The sequence below is a fragment of the Peromyscus maniculatus genome, chromosome 17 (assembly GCF_049852395.1).
Source record: "Peromyscus maniculatus bairdii isolate BWxNUB_F1_BW_parent chromosome 17, HU_Pman_BW_mat_3.1, whole genome shotgun sequence".
NCBI lineage: Eukaryota > Metazoa > Chordata > Mammalia > Rodentia > Cricetidae > Peromyscus > Peromyscus maniculatus.
Genome location: NC_134868.1, coordinates 62379360 through 62396505, shown reverse-complemented (window position 1 = coordinate 62396505; position 17146 = coordinate 62379360). Strand labels below are relative to the sequence as shown.

The following is a 17146-nucleotide window of genomic DNA, read 5'->3' as shown; positions in this document are numbered from 1 at the left end:
AGTGGCAATGATGACAAGCTATGGATATACTGGGAACCATAAATCAACCACAGAAATATTAAAACAGCATCCCAGCTAATCATCCAGAAAGAAAATAAAATGAAACTGCTACAAAAGCACAGACTGGATTTAAAAGAAGTCAGGAAATGAAACAAAAGAGAACAAATAACAAAGTACAAAATAAAAGCAAGACACAGATTCTAACACTGAAATACAGCTTGGTGGGAAAGCACTCACCTAGCACGCACAAGGCCCTGGAGTACATCCCTAACACCAAAGGATAAAACAAAAACAAACCAATCATAGCAATAACTACATTAAACATACATGGCCTAAAATAGCCATTGAATAAGTATTGAATTACATAAAACGCAAGATCCAGAGTTACCTCAAAAGTATCTTAAACATAAACACAAATAGGTAAAAAGTAAAGTAAAGCATGAAATGGTTCAGTGGGGAAAGGGATTGCTCAGCTAGCCTGTTGGCTGAGTTCAACCCCTGCAACCCACTGGAAAACGCTGATGCTATGGGGCTCATCTACAATCCCTGTACTCCTACAGCGAGATGGCAGCAGACAGGAGAATCATCCCGGCGTTCATAGACCGGCTGGGTGGAGGCTACTGTGCAAAGATGGAAACAGAGAGGCCCCGCCTCAAAGAACAAGGTGAAAGAAGACAACCCCTTTCAAAAGGTTGTTCTCTGCCCCATGCATACCATCGTGTGTGTGAGGCTGCACTCACATACACACCATACAGAGAGACACACAAAAATATAAATAAAATAAGCAAATACTGATCAGCTTCCAACATGTAGTCAATACCTTAGTTGAGACAAACAGGAGAGATAAGGGCAAAACATGAAGGAGCCATGCCGACCCCAAAGAGCTGTGTTGTCCATCCTAAAATAAACTGGAGCTGCGAAGAACTCGGGGGCAAGAAGAAGAAGCATGAACATGGGTGAAGTCAGGAACCTCTCCAGTCTGGAATCAACATAATCCGCAGCTCATAGTGGGGGAGGTAGGAGTGTAGGGGGCAGCAGGGACTGTGCAGGGAGATGTTCCAGGGTAGACAGGGATGTGAGTCAGAAAGTCCAAGGAAAAATGTGATAGCAACTGGGTATCAGGAGCCCTGCAGTCACTGGACTGCTGTCTGTCATTCAGTGCTTGGCCAGTGTCGGAAGATCCAGAAGAATCTGCTTCTCTGTCCAAATGCTGGCATCAAGATCTCCGTAAACACTGGGATGGGGAGAGGGCAAATGAATGAGTGAATCAGAACATAGACTTTGTTTTTTTTCAATCAGACAAACCAATGTTAATTCTAAAACTTTCTCTTGGGTAATTTCTGAGGGGAAATGACATGGTCAACCCAGTGACCGTCACCTCCTTTGTCGAATGATGCTCAAATTGCATTCTCTATAACTGCTTTGTGATAAAGTCATGAGTCCTGTCAATAGGAAGCAATGGGATTCATTTGTGTCTTTCTTTCTTTCTTTCTTTCTTTTTTTTTTTTTTTTTTTTTGGTTTTTCGAGACAGGGTTTCTCCGCGTAGTTTTGCGCCTTTCCTGGAGCTCACTTGGTAGCCCAGGCTGGCCTCGAACTCACAGCGATCCGCCTGTCTCTGCCTCCCAAGTGCTGGGATTAAAGGCGTGCGCCACCACTGCCCGGCTCATTTGTGTCTTTCGACAACAACGTCATAATTGTATTCTTGGGGAATTTTCATACACGTTAACAATTAGAAACACACATATACTTGTATGGATCAGAGAGGGAACAGAAAAAGGAGGCACTCTTGTAATTAGAGCTCAACAAGATTAACCTCTTCAACATCAGTATCTCACTATACATCAATTTCCTCTTGTCTCCACTCATATTAAAGATTACTTTAAAGGTGAAGCTTTGACTGGAATTAAAAGCATATTTACTAAAATTTGGAGAAAGTCTCTCTGTGCTTGCAGAGTGTACATTTTGAATCTCTCCCCAGGATAAATTCATTTTTGTTTTTGTATTTTTTTACCTTTAATATTTTCCCCCAATCATTTCAATATTCTCAAAACATCTTCAATAGTATGTATTTTGTCACATAAAACTGTGCTAAAAATTACACTCTTAAGCAGAAATAAATAAGGTCCCACATGTTACTGAAGCCGGACCCATGATTAGAGATCAAATGGGGGCTGGAGAGATGGCTCAGTGTTTGCAAACACTTGCTGTTTTGAACCCAGGTTCAGTTCCCAGAACCCACATGAGGCATCTCAAAACTGCCTGTAACTCCAGCTCCAGGGAACTCAACATCCTCTTCTAGCTTCCACATACACTACACACATAAAGTGTACATACAGACAAGCAGACACACGCATACCCTATAAACAAACAAGCAGCAGAAGGGGAAAGGTAAGCCTTGGATGTTCAGCTGGGCTTGGGACATAAAACCCAGTCTTATGAGCTTGCAACGAGATGTGGTGGGGTACTCCGTTGGACTCAGTCTCTGTGCTTATAAAATGGGACACACAGGACATGACTTTGAACTTGCAAACCTGACTCCAGATGCCTCCAGTCACACATCTCATGTCCACCAAGGTGGCAGAGTACAGCTTCTCCCAGCTTCCCTGTCTTTGAGAAGGTGACAGCATCTCACTGCAGGCTGTGTCTGGGTCTCCAACACCTTAGTGTGAAATGCTCTATCAACCCACATGGGGGGAGGGACATATGGCACTTATTATTCTCCCACCACTTCCCTGCCAGAGGCTAACCGCCACCGGTGAGCATGCCTGCGTGGTCACCTCAGTGTGGCACCTTCCAGAAGCTTTGGAAGCACTGCGTGCATCAGTGGACAATCCCATGGTCATCCTTCAATTGCCCCTCCCTCTGCCCTGTCTCCTCCCCCTTGATCCCACTCTCTAAAATTTGTCTGGCACAGGCTTTGTCTTCAAAAGAATCTGAATTCAGGCTGGGGCTAAGAATGCCTGCCCCCTCCCAGAACATAGAAGAGATTTTTTTTTTAAAAAAAAAAAAAATCATTTATGGAATTAGAGTTCTTTGGATGCCCCAAGCACTGCTCTAAGGGTTTTATGTAAATTAACAGTTTTCAGCCACCCATAGGCCCTGTTAGGTAGGTACCAACACCTTTAATATAAAAAACACAGAGAACGTAGACACCTTGTTCAAGGTGACACAGCTCTGGAGTGACTCCACAGCCCATACTTAGACTAAGGCACACACAGGTTTCCAGGTGAGCAGTGGGTAAAAAATTTAAGGTTCTGTTTTGAACTTAGCACTAGCTCTTATGGCTAGAGATGTATGACGGCCAAAAAGGAATAAAAAGCAACCCTTTAAAGTGAATGTACTTCCCTAAGTTGGGCCTTTGCCTCTGAAGAGCCTCAAAGATAGGGTTATCTGTACCTACCCATATAAGGACCTCAGCATCCCACATTGATTTAGTGTCTAGGCTTTCCTGCTTAAACTTCACTTATCCCGTTGACTGTAAGCATGGCTTTTGCTTTAACGGTAGATCTTTTCCATTATCTATTCCCCAGGGGCAGCATCCCCTGGCCCACATCTCTCCTGCTTCATATGTTCCGAAGCTTGACATCCAAAATCCCCTTATCAAATGAGATTGCAGCCTCTTTTCCCAACTTAAAGGCAATCGATATCCAGGTACAAGAAATGAAGATAGAGCCTGAGCAACTGAAAGTCCTGGCCTCAGATCCTGGCTGTGTAAGCAAGATAGGGTCCCTGACATGAGCAGAGATAAGAAGGGTTTCCAAAAGTGCAGGATTCCAGTCTGGCACTCCCCCAGAGCCTAGCCCAGGTCCCTCAGGAGCCAAAGGCACCCAAAAGCTGCCTGGTGAGCTGGAGTCTGCAAGGAGCATTCTAAAAACCAGGGTGATACCAGATTCTTTTCAGCTTCAAATTCTAAAGGCCAAACTGTCATTTTAGATTTACAGGACCGAACTGAGCCCTGGGTTTCCCTAACTTGAAGCCATACACACATCTAGCCAGAGATCTGCAGACCTGCGATCCCCTCTCCAGACCCAGCTGAGTGGCGATCACTGCTTTTTCCTTTGTCGTTAGAAATGGGATGCCTTGCATTTCTGTTTATAATAGGCGAGTGGGAAAGTCGAAGCGTTGAGTTCATGAGATGTCATTAAAGTTATCACCCGAGAGGAAAGAAGGTTACGACCGGGCAAAGAAAAAGGGAAGCCTTGGAGGCTCCGCAGTCGGCTGAGCCATGAAAGCCTCCACAGGGTTTCCCACGTAGATACTGCTTCAGCTTTGCAAACCCGGATGGATGCCCTAGAAAGGGTCTGGCATCCACAGGCGAGGAAATAGTAAGGGGGTTGAAACTGTAAAGCTCTTATTTGTTTTTGTTTTGTCGAAGGCTGCCTCCTGTGGGTGGGAAAAAGACTACTCCGGACTCTTCCTCCTCAGACTTCCCAGCCTTGACTCTGCAGGGAGGTGGAAATCCTGCCAAAGGCTGCACAAGACCCTTCCCTACAGAGGAATGCTCCTTTAACTCTTCACCAACTCTTAGCAGAGGCAGGAAAGCCCACCTGTTTTGAAGGAAGAACTGATCTTGCAGATTAACCCACCCGGATGAAAACTATTGCCTAGTTAGCAGAAGAGCATTTTCCCTCAGCCCAGGGAAGCTAGTCATGACCTCAACATTACTTTCAATTTCATTTTTGTAGAACACTGACCAAAGTTCCAGCCTTCAGACAGCTACTATGGCTTGCTCTTTCCTGGAATCTGAAATTGTCCTTTTTGAAGAAAGCTGAATCCTGTGTAATTTGTTGTTGTTATTGTTCCAGATATTAGAAGTTTCTTTGGGGAGCCAGTAGAATATTAACCAACAACCCAGAGGTCACGTGATGAGGGAACGTTTGCTCTGGAAGTGAACTTTAAAAATTAATTTTTGATTATGTAAATGTGCATTTGTCTGTATAGGGTATCTGCCTGTGGGTACAGGGGCCCATGGAGGCCAAAGGTGTCCGGTGCTGACCGAGCTGGAGTACCAGACAGTTGTGCATCTTTGATATGGTTACTAAGAAGCGAAGTGAATTCCAGCCCTCTTCAAGAGCAGTATATAATCTTAACAGCCAAACTATCTCTCCACCCTCATTAATATATTGAAAGAAACAAAAAAACTTAGCAAGCATTAAAAGGGGATTTGGGCTGGGAATGTGACTGGATTGGTAGAGCGTTTGTCTAGAGTGCGTGAACCCCTGGGTTTAATCTCAGTACCACACACATTGGGTAGTGCAAGTCTATAGTCCTGGCACTTGGGAGGTGATCAGACTGAGGAGCTGGCTGACTCAGGAGAGTGCTTGCCACACACACAAGCAGAAGGGCCTGAGTTTGGAGCCCTGTCATCTACTGCGCCCTTTTGAAAGATCAGTGCTGAGGAGGCACCAAGACACGTGGCTGGCCAGCCTACCTGGCTGAATCAGCAAGCTCTTTAGGGCCAGGGAAAGGTCCTGTGCACGTGTACCTGCACACACACACACCACACACATGTGCACATATGCCATTCTCGTTCATACATACATATGTTCAAATACACATGTATACCCCTATGCTCCCAAGTGCACCTACACACACCCCACACAACACAAAACACCACTTACACACACACAACACCACATGCACACATACACACTATACACTCTTGCAAACCGCCATACAAACACAGAAAACACCCCCTCCCCACACAACACACATACACAGAAGCTCCGAGTTAGCCTCTGCTACATAGGAAGTTTGAGGACAGCCTGGGATACACGAGTCTTTGTCTTAAAATAAAATATTAAAGGGAAATAAAATAATTTGATCGGTTGTACATCTCAATGGACCTCAACCGTCTGACCCAGCTCATAGAATCTATTTAGTCACCAAAACTGCGAGAAGGGCTTTGCTGTGATATTTACAAACCCCACTTTTATAAAAAATTAAATAAGCCAAACCCAACAAAAATGTCTGCACAATTTACCTAAGACTTTTCTGATGGCTGAGAGAAGGACGCCTGGTAAATGAAACTCTCCAGCGGAGCGACAGTCACGGCCAGCAGCTCACAGTTGCCTTTTTAATTGAATTCACGGAGAGCATCACCACAGAGTGCAAAAGGCTTTGTCACTCGGAGGTCCTAGCTGCTCCAACATCATTAGCATGCCATTACTGTCTGGTAAAGCAGTGACTTTGACCCGATCCTCTAGGCCTCGTTCATACCACACACAGACAGTGAAACTGGCTTGTACCTTGCTTTCCAGGAACTCTGTGCACAGATCAAAGGCAACACAAGCAGTCGCTTTACTTTTCTTTTTTCCATTTAGTATTATTGTGTGTGTGTTTGCGCGATGTGTCACGCACCATGCCACAGTGCACATGTGGAAGTCAGAGGACAGCTTTGTGGAGTAGGTTCTAAGGATCAAATTTGAAGTGGCCAAGCTTATGCACCGAGTGCCTTTGCCGTTAAATGCTGAACCATCTCCCTGGCCTGCCTCGGGTTTTGTTTTCGTTTGTTTGTTTGTTTGTTTTAATACAATAACGCTACCTGATGATGAGAGATTTTTACGAGACGCCAGTGTAAGAAATTACTTATATAACTAGTGTAACTAGTGTGTATCCACACTATGTGCTTTAGAATCAAGAATGAAGTTTCGTGAGAAAGGGGTCCGAGTGTACAGTGTGTGCAAATACCATGTTGGTTTTTGCCAAAAACAATAGGTAATTATGAGAGTTCTGTGGAAATACAAATGGTAACTGCTCCCGACAAAGCTGCTTTGCTGTAGTAAATAGAAAGCAAGTCCACCCTGCCTTTAGTGCTGTAGACCAGGGAGGGTAAGCAGATCAGGCCGAGGATAATGGCTTGTAGTCCAGGACAACTCTAACTCTTAAAAGGTCTCGCACTTGGTTGAGGAGGACGGCCAAGAGATGGGAAGTGTCCTGTGTCTTTGTTTTGTTGTTACTTTACTTGTACCTAAACTCTACATTTTAATGAAATAATAAAAAGAAAAGTAATTAAAAGACTAATATAAAAAAAAAGACTAATATCAGAGACATTCAGATCCAAATTCTGCACCCTTTGAACACTGTAACTGTTGGTGTGGGAAAGCCCACTTCTAGATGTTATTAATTTTGTGGTGCTGGGAGTTGAAGTCAGGGTTTCTCCAGCCCTTGTCTTTAGTGAAAGGCACGTAAGCACCATGAGCTGGCCAGTGAAACGATGCTAAGACTGAAGCTCTCCAGGTTCCCTGGTCAATGCATGCTGCTCTTAGGCCAGTTTCGTAGGATTTTGTGACTCTATCAAATGTAAGAGAACTGATGCTATCTACAGCAGGAAAGTTGTTAGCTGTGTTGAACACATGACTTTACTGTGTTAGCATGTATGGCATGTATTCTAAGGTTTCTGTACTGTTTTGTAGCTATAGACTATCAGTTTAAAATAATCAATAAATGACTTATTGGGGCATGCACAGAGCACATGATGTGCAGAGGATGAAATGAAGGAGATTTTGCACATCTGTGCTCAAGCAACTTTTGGTCTGGTTTCTCCAAAGAGAAAACATGAAGAGAAATCAAAATTGCAAGAAAGAGCACACAGTTTGAAAGGAAATGATAAAATGGTGTTAGTTTCATTGAGACAGTACATTAACATGAATGAAGATTGAGTCTAGGTAGATTCTTCTTATTGACCTACTTTTAAAATGTTATGTTCATCTTATCAACCTTCACATCAAATATAAATCAATAAAATGTGTGGTCATGCTAAGATGTCATCTGTAGTCATGGACACAATTTCTGAGGAAACGTGGTTAAACGGATAGTGTGAGCTTTATATTTTAAAATGGCTAAATGGAAGTGCCAGCCAACAAATATACGGAATAATAAATAATACAAAACAAAGAATCACATTTAACCTCCATATGGCTTCCTGAGATGTGAAAATCGTGGCCTCAATTTCAGATCTTGTCTAAGAATTTATAAAGGCTCAAATGGAAGCAGACTTTTAGGTTTTAAAAAATTCTTATGCTAGTTTTAAAAAAAAAAAAAGCACCATTTTTCACACATGCCCATGTTGCCGTGGAACAGAGCCTGCCAGGTAAAATTAATTGTGTCACTGTATTATTTTCTAATTAAAATGGGCACAAACAAGTAAGATAAAAGCCAAAAAATAAGTGAGAGAAATCTGGACCGTTAATTGTTTCTGGCTTCAACTAATTTTTAAATGTCTCAGGTTAAGAAATGAGCACACGTTTAGTTGTAACAAAAACCATATTCCCTAGCCAGGCTTCATAACTCATGGCTGTAATCCCAGCACTCTGGAGGTGGAGACAGGAGAATTGCCACAACTTGAGGCCAGCCTGGGCTACTTTGCAATAGTTTCCCGGCCAGCCTGTGACTCTACGTAAGATCTTTTCTCAAAAAGCCGACAACAACACATCCCTTACTTCTTTCTCTGCTAGTCACCAAATTAATGTTCCAAGCATGGCCTGTGAAGGATTCAAACCATCAAATTCCTGGAAACAGACAGAAGTGTTCATTTTTAAAGCTTTATTAATAAACAATGTTAAAATCTGATCGTGCCTATCTCTTTAAAAAAAAATGGATCATCTATTTTAAGTAACAGGGAGGATTTTGACCCCTAATACAGTTTGTGGGCTAATCAAATAATTTCCAATTGATTATCCTTAATTTTTAAATTCCCAAAAGGAGTGCTGCTTTCTGAAAGTAGCCGAGAATGTTTAAATAAACAGTTGCTGTGTGAGTGTGGGCGACCTTTTCTATTGCAGCCTAACATCACTTCAGGTTAATCAGCCAATATAACTAACACAAACACACTTGAAACGCTAAAAGGAGAATAGACCTGACAGGCCGGTGATGTGTACACAATGATTTTATGATTGCTACTTAAGACGCAGTTCCTCTTGTCAGGGTCATACTTTAGATATGTTACCTATATTGTGAGGTTCCACAAAAGAACACAGGGCTCATAGCAACAGAGGCAGAATAAATGTCTCCATGAGATTCCAAGAGCATTAGTCACTTGAAAGCGTCTGTGGTGAACAACAGAGCCGAGGCCAGCTCAGTCCTTTCTGAGACGCTGAAGGAAGGGCACACACAAAAGGCTGACGCTCCAGTCTGATATTCAAGAGCAAATGACAACTCTTAAAACTCGCCCTGCTCTGAACTGCTCAAGAAAATATGAAAGTAATTTTCAAAAGCTCTTGGCTTGACGCTTCTTTCCTAAAAGAAAATCCTCTCCAGAGCCTTTGATTAAAGAAGGGTGTAATCACTCTTTCTGATTCACTCTGATTTCACCTCAAAGGGGACCTGAGGTTTCTTTATACCAAGTTGACTCTTACTTCAAACCAGAGGCAGAAGAAGAAGGAGGGGGAAAAAAAAGAAAGTCAAGTCGGTTTGAGCAGCCTCTCCCACAGGCTGGGAACATCAGGGGTATTTACAGATGTTAAACTGAACCTTTAAAAACAGAAATTGCCTGCCCCTGTCTGACTCGGCATCTAAGGCGAAGAGTCTCAGTCTCTCTGGCGTGACACCGGTCTTGTGCAACCTCTGATATGTGTAAAGTAACTGAGGCACAAGATGTGTTTCTGGCTCCATCGCTGCTTTTGACCTGGTTGTTGTAGTTTATAATGAAAGTGGGTGCCTTTTTGTTTTGTTTTAAATAAGGATCACGAAAAATGACTTTAAAAGAAGAATGTATGATGTGTTGTGTGTGAAGAGTCCAAGGCGAGAATCAGCATCCTGTCCTGCCCAGGGATGCACGGGGCTGCAGCAGCACCCAGGCCGGTGCCCAGAGGGTAAGGCCGGGTGTTCATTGATGAGCGCTCCGGGTGGGACCGCAGGCTGGAAAGGGTTGAGTGCATAGCTCTGCCAGGCCAGCTCACACTCGCGAGCCAGTGAGCCTGTCCAACTAATCGGCCCGGTTTGTTTGCACAGCTTTGCTGGAGCGTTTGCAGGGATGCACCCCCAGCTCCCCACAGAGCCTGAGAGAGAGTGGCCAGCCAAGATACCAGCGGGACCAGGATTCACCTGCACGCCCAGATACGGGCAGAAAAAACATAGCATGGTTTGTCCAAACAGCCCTGGGCTCTGCGAACTGGCTGTCCCCGTGGCCCTCCCCTGGCTTCACTGCCAGGGGACGTCGGCCAGGTTTATCTAAAGGCTGAGATACACTCTTTGAAATTCGCAGCCAGGCGGGCCTGCTGTGACCCAGGGAGGGACCTCGAGGGCTCCCCCGGGGGGTCAAGCTCTACCTGGAAATGCTTGGCAGACACATTCAATCAGGTTCCCACAGCCGGCAGCCTTAGTCAGCACCTGGTCGGTGGAGTGACTCAGAAATCAGGAACGAGGAGGGGCTTCGGGTTTTCAGAACCCACCGCCAATCCGTGAGTCACGTGATTCACCAAAGCTTGAGCCTGCTCAGAACCTCAGGCAGGAGCTGTCTGCCTTTGTCTCGCGTTTGTTATCTTACAGAACCAGCACCCGGAGCGACAGCCTTTGGCTTCCCAGATCCCCTACCCCCCACCCCAGCAGCAGCCTGGGTGATAACGTTTTTGATTAAGCTTGGAATCTTTGGCACACATCAGCAACGCTTAATTATGAAAGATCTAATAATACATCCCCGTGTTTCTCTGACAACCACAGGCATCTCCACTCAGCATCCTCCAAGCCATTGGAGAGGGGGCCGGGGGACAGACACTGACACCACACACTATACAGCACAGGGAACGGTCCGGGTCTCGAACCTTCCACACCGGAGGCTGAGGTCTTCCCAGCCACCCAGCTCTTGCAAGAGCAAACCCGATGATGCACAAAAGCGATTTGTTTGATTTTTTTTTTTTAAGCCAGGGGGGAAATTAAGTGTCGTTTGGCAATTAAAATAAGTGGAATGAAGTATCATCTCATTAGCATTCCTCCGGTGGCAAAGGATGTTCAAACCTTGAGACCCTGCGGTAAGATGCCTCACTACAGCTGCTTTATGTATAGCTAAAAATACATTCCCTGACACGTTAACGGGCAGGAGAAAGCACACCGTTTCTCTATACATATGGAAATAAGCTCTCTCCCGAGACACCTGGAACAATGGTGGCAAAATCTATATCAAAGGAGGTGCAGCCTGCCTGCGCGCTTTTCCTTTGTGCCCCGGATGCTCCTGGCAGCCCCAACCCTGAGGAGTCCATGGATTGGACCAGGGTGCAATTTAGAGCAAATGATGCTTGCTCTTCTCCACTGCTCGCCTCCCAGGCGGGCAGCCTGCCTCCATGCACCTTGTATAAAAGCAGGTCCTTCACAGAGGAATCTGCCACGTAAACTTGATACTTAATCACAAGCGGTTTTCCCCTCCCTGAAACATTACTTAAAGGCACCAAAAGCCCTGGCCGCCTGGTCGTGCTGGGGCTTCATGGTCAATCTTTGTGACCATGGGTACAATTTTGTCCTCTGAAATCCTTCAAAATACTTGTTTCCAGAAAAACAAGTGTGGGTTTTTCTGCAGAATTATGAGGGCACCCAGGAGACTACTCTCGTCCACTGAGACTTCCCCTCCAGCTGCCCAGGACCTCTGACTTATCACATTAGAGAATCACTATGCCCTTGTCTATCCCCAATCACACTAGGCTGGTAACTTCTGGGTCTTGAAACGAACGGATTTCACTACAGTTGGAGGAAGTTGTCCCACTCTGGTGTCCAGCCATGAATGTCATTCTGTGACCATGTATCCTGGCTCCCCTGAAGGCTGTGTGTCTTTTCATTTCTTCCCTAGACTCCCAATCCTGAGGCTATGTGGGTAGGCCAGTGCCAAAGGCCTTGCCTGGCATGTACAAGGCCCCCTCCACCCCCAGAGCAGAGAAGGGGGCGGTCCTGTCCCAGCCCTCGAGTTTCATTTCATTTTCCCTGACTTTCACTGGTTTCTGTCTCTCTCTCTCTCTCTCCAGAGTTTTCCCATGACTTGAACAAAGAGCTGAAATTCTCTCCACATTATTGTTATCGGCCAGAACCTACTTGGTAAAATCAGGCTTCTCACTCTCCCCTGATAGATGAACTGTTTCTAGCCAGGAAACCATCTTTGAATTCCTGACAAATTCCCGAGGTAAGCACAGACTCTTCTTTTTCCCTGGGCGGGCGGGCTCACAGTCCATCACTCGCCCAGGCCAGCGGGCCCTGGCCACCCAGAGTCTGCAGTGTCCTCCTGACAGCAGAGCAGACGTCACTGATGTGATCAAGGGCAGGCATCTCTCATCTGGACCTGGGTGAAGACGGCAGCGGCTGGCTGGTCTGCAGGAAGTGCCCTTGAAAAGGAGCTAATCGCCGTATCATTCAAATTTCCTGTTGTTTTGTTCCCCTCTGCCTGATAAGCCTTTATCAGACCAAAATGAAAGTTCTCTCTGATCTGGAGTTGGGCAGTTAGGTAGACGGACACATACCTTTGAGAGCTCCCTCCTGAGAAGCAAGGGAGTCTAATTGATAAAGTACCCAAACCCGAAAGTGGAGCCCTGAAGTCTAGACACCGTGTGAGCCCACAAACTGCTGCAAAACCCCACCCCCAGGGCTTAGCTTGGCCGCTCACTTAGCAAGAGGGGCTGAGGGTCACTGTCCTGGGATCCCTTAACTACCTGGTAAACTGAGGCAAAAACAGAACAGTACGGGGGAGAAGTGTTGGCCAGTGTCCTTGAGAACACTTCTGGGAACTGTCTGAAAAAATCAGAAATTTAAATTAAAAATTTACTTTAAAAGTGAACTAGTACATACATACATATACACACAAAAAAATTCTCACGCTTCTTTCCCATCTAAGATCCTCTTGTAAAATTTAGGACATTGGTAAGCAATAGGCAATTCACAAATTTTACGATTACCTATCAATAGGATAAAAATTATCAGGCATTTTGGCAGCTTCTTACATGATTATATTTCATATATATATATATATATATATATAGTCTTGAAATTTTTTCACTTGTTCATTTATCATGTGTGTCTCTGTGCAGGCTTAGGAGCATATTCCAAGGCACATCTGTGGAAGTCAGAGTACAGCAGTCAGGAGTAGATTCTCTCACCATGGGGATGGTGGGGAGTCAAATTCAGGTTATCTGGCTTGGTGGCCAGCACCTTTATCCACTGAACCATCTTCCTGGCCCTAATTACACACAGCGTTACCTTTTGGTCTGGCTTTTGGGCTCCCGGCCATAACTTACATCCTTACCAAACCTGAGCAGAACTATTTACAGCAGCAACTTTCTCCAGAATTGCCAAAACGTGGAAGAAATCCAGATGCCCTGCAGTCAGCGATTGGATAGACAAGGTGTGCCGTGTGCAGACAATGGAGTGTTACTTGGCCATAAGAAGAGAAAGGAGCTCACAAGCCACAAAAAGACATGGAGGGACTTTTGGTGCGCATCACTGGATGCAAAAGGCAATCTGGAAAGAGAGCAAGCTGTGTGCTTCCATTATATGTTCTAGAAAAGGCAAAGTGAATGAGGAGGCAATGAGAGGTCTGTTTCCCATGGTGCAAGGTGCCGGGGTGAAGGATGAAGGCGTGAATAATGGGGATCTTTCAGGCAGCAGGATGGATATAATGGTGATGGATACATGATGTTACACATCTGTCAAAGTCCTCAGAATGTAAGCAGAGTGAAGGCTAATGTAAACTACATAATCATGGTGCATCGATGCTGACTGATCACAGGTAGAATACACACAACCAGAACACACAACCTTGATAATAAGAGAAATGGTGAGTGAGGGAAGGGGGCGGGGGCTGAGAACTTCACCTGCTACTCAGTTCTCTGTAAGTCAAATCCCAGGCAAGCTGTTTGCCACACAAGCGAGGCCACCTGGGTTGTAGGACACAGAACCTATGTCGAAGCTGTTCTCCCATGTGTCTCTGATGATTGGCAGATGGGGACAGGATTGAGTCCAGAGGCTCAAGAGTCTGCCAGCCTGACTTGTATGACAACAAAGAAACCTATCTCAAGCAAGGTAGGAAAGTGAAGACTGATAACTGAAGGCCGTCCTCTGACCTCCACACATACATGATGGCACACAGGCACCCACAGTCACACACAAATGGGGGCACACACACAGCTAGTGTGCTCTCTCTCTCTCTCTCTCATACACACACACACACACACACACACACACACACACACAAGCCTATCGATTCTCTTAAGAAGACACACTAAAGATACACAAGGTGACTGAAGCTATCTACAGAGTGAGTCTACACAAACATCAAACATGCCTTCAGTGGCTGAGCACATTTTAGTATATATACCGTTCAGACTGAAGATTATAGACTAATTTTTTTTTTCATTCACAAATTCTTTAAGCACTCATTCCAGGGAGATTATGAGATTTATCTCCAAACATTTTATTCTTAGAATAAAAAAATGGAAGCCGTGTTTGAACATCCCACTTCACTGCCTCAGTGCAGCCCAGCAGGCGAGGCCTTCCACTCAGCCCTGTTAAATCAACCCGACTGTGACAGCTTATTACTTTGTAGACACAACCTTACCAAGAATGCTCTTAACCCCATCGTCCTCTCCCATGATGGATTACCATCCATCTCTCCAGACTGACCTCTTGTTACCCTGAATCAGTGAGTCCTATGGGCCAATCTCCTGCTGGATCATCAAAAGGCAGCTTAGGCTAGGAACTCACTGGGCACAGGGTGGCCAGGCAGAGCATCTCAAAGACTGTGTCCTTGATGTGGGTGCCTGTAGTGGGTAGCCATTCCAGCCTTAATCTGGAAGTTCCAACTCCCAATGAGGCTTCGGTAACTGTCATGCCTACAAGGTGGGGCCAAGACCTGAGATGTGAATGTGCAGGCTCTCTTGGTTCCTGGACCCTGGACTCTGAAGGTAGACTGAGCAGAGTTCTCCAGAGAACACTGCCGGACTGTGCCTTTCCCAGACCCTGTAGCCTATCCCTTCACTTGTAAGTTACCCCACAAAATAAACCTCCCTTTTAACTACATGGAATGACCTTAATAACTTCACCAATAGGTGCCACTTGCTGCCACTATTCCAAGTTGGAAAGGAAGAAGCCAAATACACATGGCATCTCCCATTTTCACTTTTTCATCTTGGAAAAAAAAAAAAAGCAAGCCGGGCGGTGGTGGCACACACCTTTAACCCCAGCACTCGGGAGGCAGAGGCAGGCGGATCTCTGTGAATTCCAGGCCAGCCTGGTCTACAAAGTGAGTTCCAGGAAAGGCGCAAAGCTACACAGAGAAACCCTGTCTTGGAAAAAAAAAAAAAAGAAAGAAAGAAAGAGAGAGAGAGAAAGAAAGAAAATTTAAAATAAGATCGACAGAGCTTTTCTGTAAGACTGTGGACACAGACCACAGCATCTGCTCCATTATAATTAAATGAGTTAATTTTCTTATTTGCTGTTGCAGAAAATGGAATGCCGCACCCAGAACTGGCATAGAGCGGCTAGCGATGTGCTGGATGTGTGAGTGCCCAGCACACTGAAGCAGGGCGCACAGTAGACACGGAGCTAATGGCCGAGGAGACGGCGCAGAGTCGGGAGGATCTCCACACACTTGGGCGAGCCATCCGCTACTGTGTGAACACGTCCACCCAAGGCTGGGGTCGGGAACTTACGTCCCGGTACCACGGCGGCATCTAGTGGGAGGTGGTTAGTGACGAGGACGAAGGGGAAGGACCGATACTCAGCCAAGCTGAGGTGTTCCCTTTCTCCTCACTGTGAACAAATACCCAAGAGGCAACTTCCAGGAAAGGTTGGAGGAGACCAAGTCATGGTGGGTGGGGATTCCTCACGTCTCCATGGATCAGGAAGCAAAGCAAGAACAGGAAGGGCAAATAGGCCGTAAAACCTTTGTACCGCCCCCTAGTGGCCGACACAGACACACAGACACACAGACACACACACACACACACACCTTCACAAGTAGTGGATCAAGCACATGGAACACAGGAGTGGGGGGGGGACATTGCACATTGAATCCATGATGTGGGAAGAACACAAAGTCAGCGCTCTCTCCCCCTTCCACTTCTTCCCTCCCTCTCCCCCCTTCTCTCTCTCTCTCTCTCTCTCTCTCTCTCTCTCTCTCTCTCTCTCTCTCTCTCTCATTCCTCCCCCCATTCACAGCTCTAGGACCCGTGAGGAGGAAACTTCTGCTCTCTGTACTTACCCAGTCTCAAGGATTCTGTCATCACAGAATTTTTTGAAGACGCTGTGAGTAGAGGAAACCCATTGGCTTACTTTTATTTTTGCATCCTATGTGTGCCTGAGAGTGCATGCACGTATGTAAGCATATTGTATGTACGCCTGGTGCCCAAGAGGCCAGAAGACAATGTCAGATCACCTAGAACTGCAGTTACAGGCGGCGGTGATCCACCACGTGGGTCCTGGGAACGGAACGGGGTCCTCTACAAGAGCAGTAAGTGCTCTTAACTGCTGAACCATCTCTCCAGCCTCCATTCACAGACATTTATCCACCTCAGCATGAGAACTTTTCTGGAACACACAAAAAACTGAAACTCCATCATTATTTTTATCCACACAATCAGGATCTGCTGCCTCAAGACCCAAAGGCTCCCCAGTCTTCTGGAAGCCAAGACGTGGCTCAAAGCCACTTCTCAGCAGAACCAGCACCAAGCTCCGGCCCTGGGTTCAGGAGCACATGCGGGGGTGTGTGGAGGGGTGTGGCGTGGCGGACACTGGGGTCGGGGCGCACACTGGGGGTCGGGGCACACACTGGGAGCGGGGCACACACACTGGGGGCGGGGCACACACACTGGGGGCGGGGCACACACACACACACACACTGGGGGTCGGGGCACACACTGGGGGTCGGGGCACACACTGGGGTCGGGGCACACACTGGGGTCAGGGCACACACACTGGGGGCGGGGCACACACTGGGGGTCGGGGCACACACACTGGGGGCGGGGCACACACACTGGGGGCGGGGCACACACACTGGGGGCGGGGCACACACACTGGGGGTGGGGCACACACACACTGGCGTTGGGGCACACACACACACACACACTGGGGGCGGGGCACACACTGGGGTCGGGGCACACACTGGGGGTCAGGGCACACACTGGGGGCGGGGCACACACTGGGGGCAGGGCACACACACTGGGGGTCGGGGCACAC

The 17146-nt window shown here is 46.4% G+C and overlaps 1 long non-coding RNA gene across 2 annotated transcripts; it reads left to right on the top strand.

Moving 5' to 3' along the window:
- Window positions 1–9018: 9018 nt before the first annotated feature.
- On the top strand, window positions 9019–15420 carry LOC121823470 (uncharacterized). 2 transcript variants are annotated; one of them, XR_013045438.1, is made up of 3 exons: window positions 9019–10968; window positions 11950–12104; window positions 13003–15420. It is a non-coding gene; the product is annotated as an uncharacterized LOC121823470 (long non-coding RNA). The 2 variants fall into 2 exon arrangements; XR_013045439.1 differs by lacking the exon at window positions 13003–15420 and having other exon boundaries at window positions 9019–9813; window positions 9953–10968; window positions 11950–12891.
- Window positions 15421–17146: the final 1726 nt, after the last annotated feature.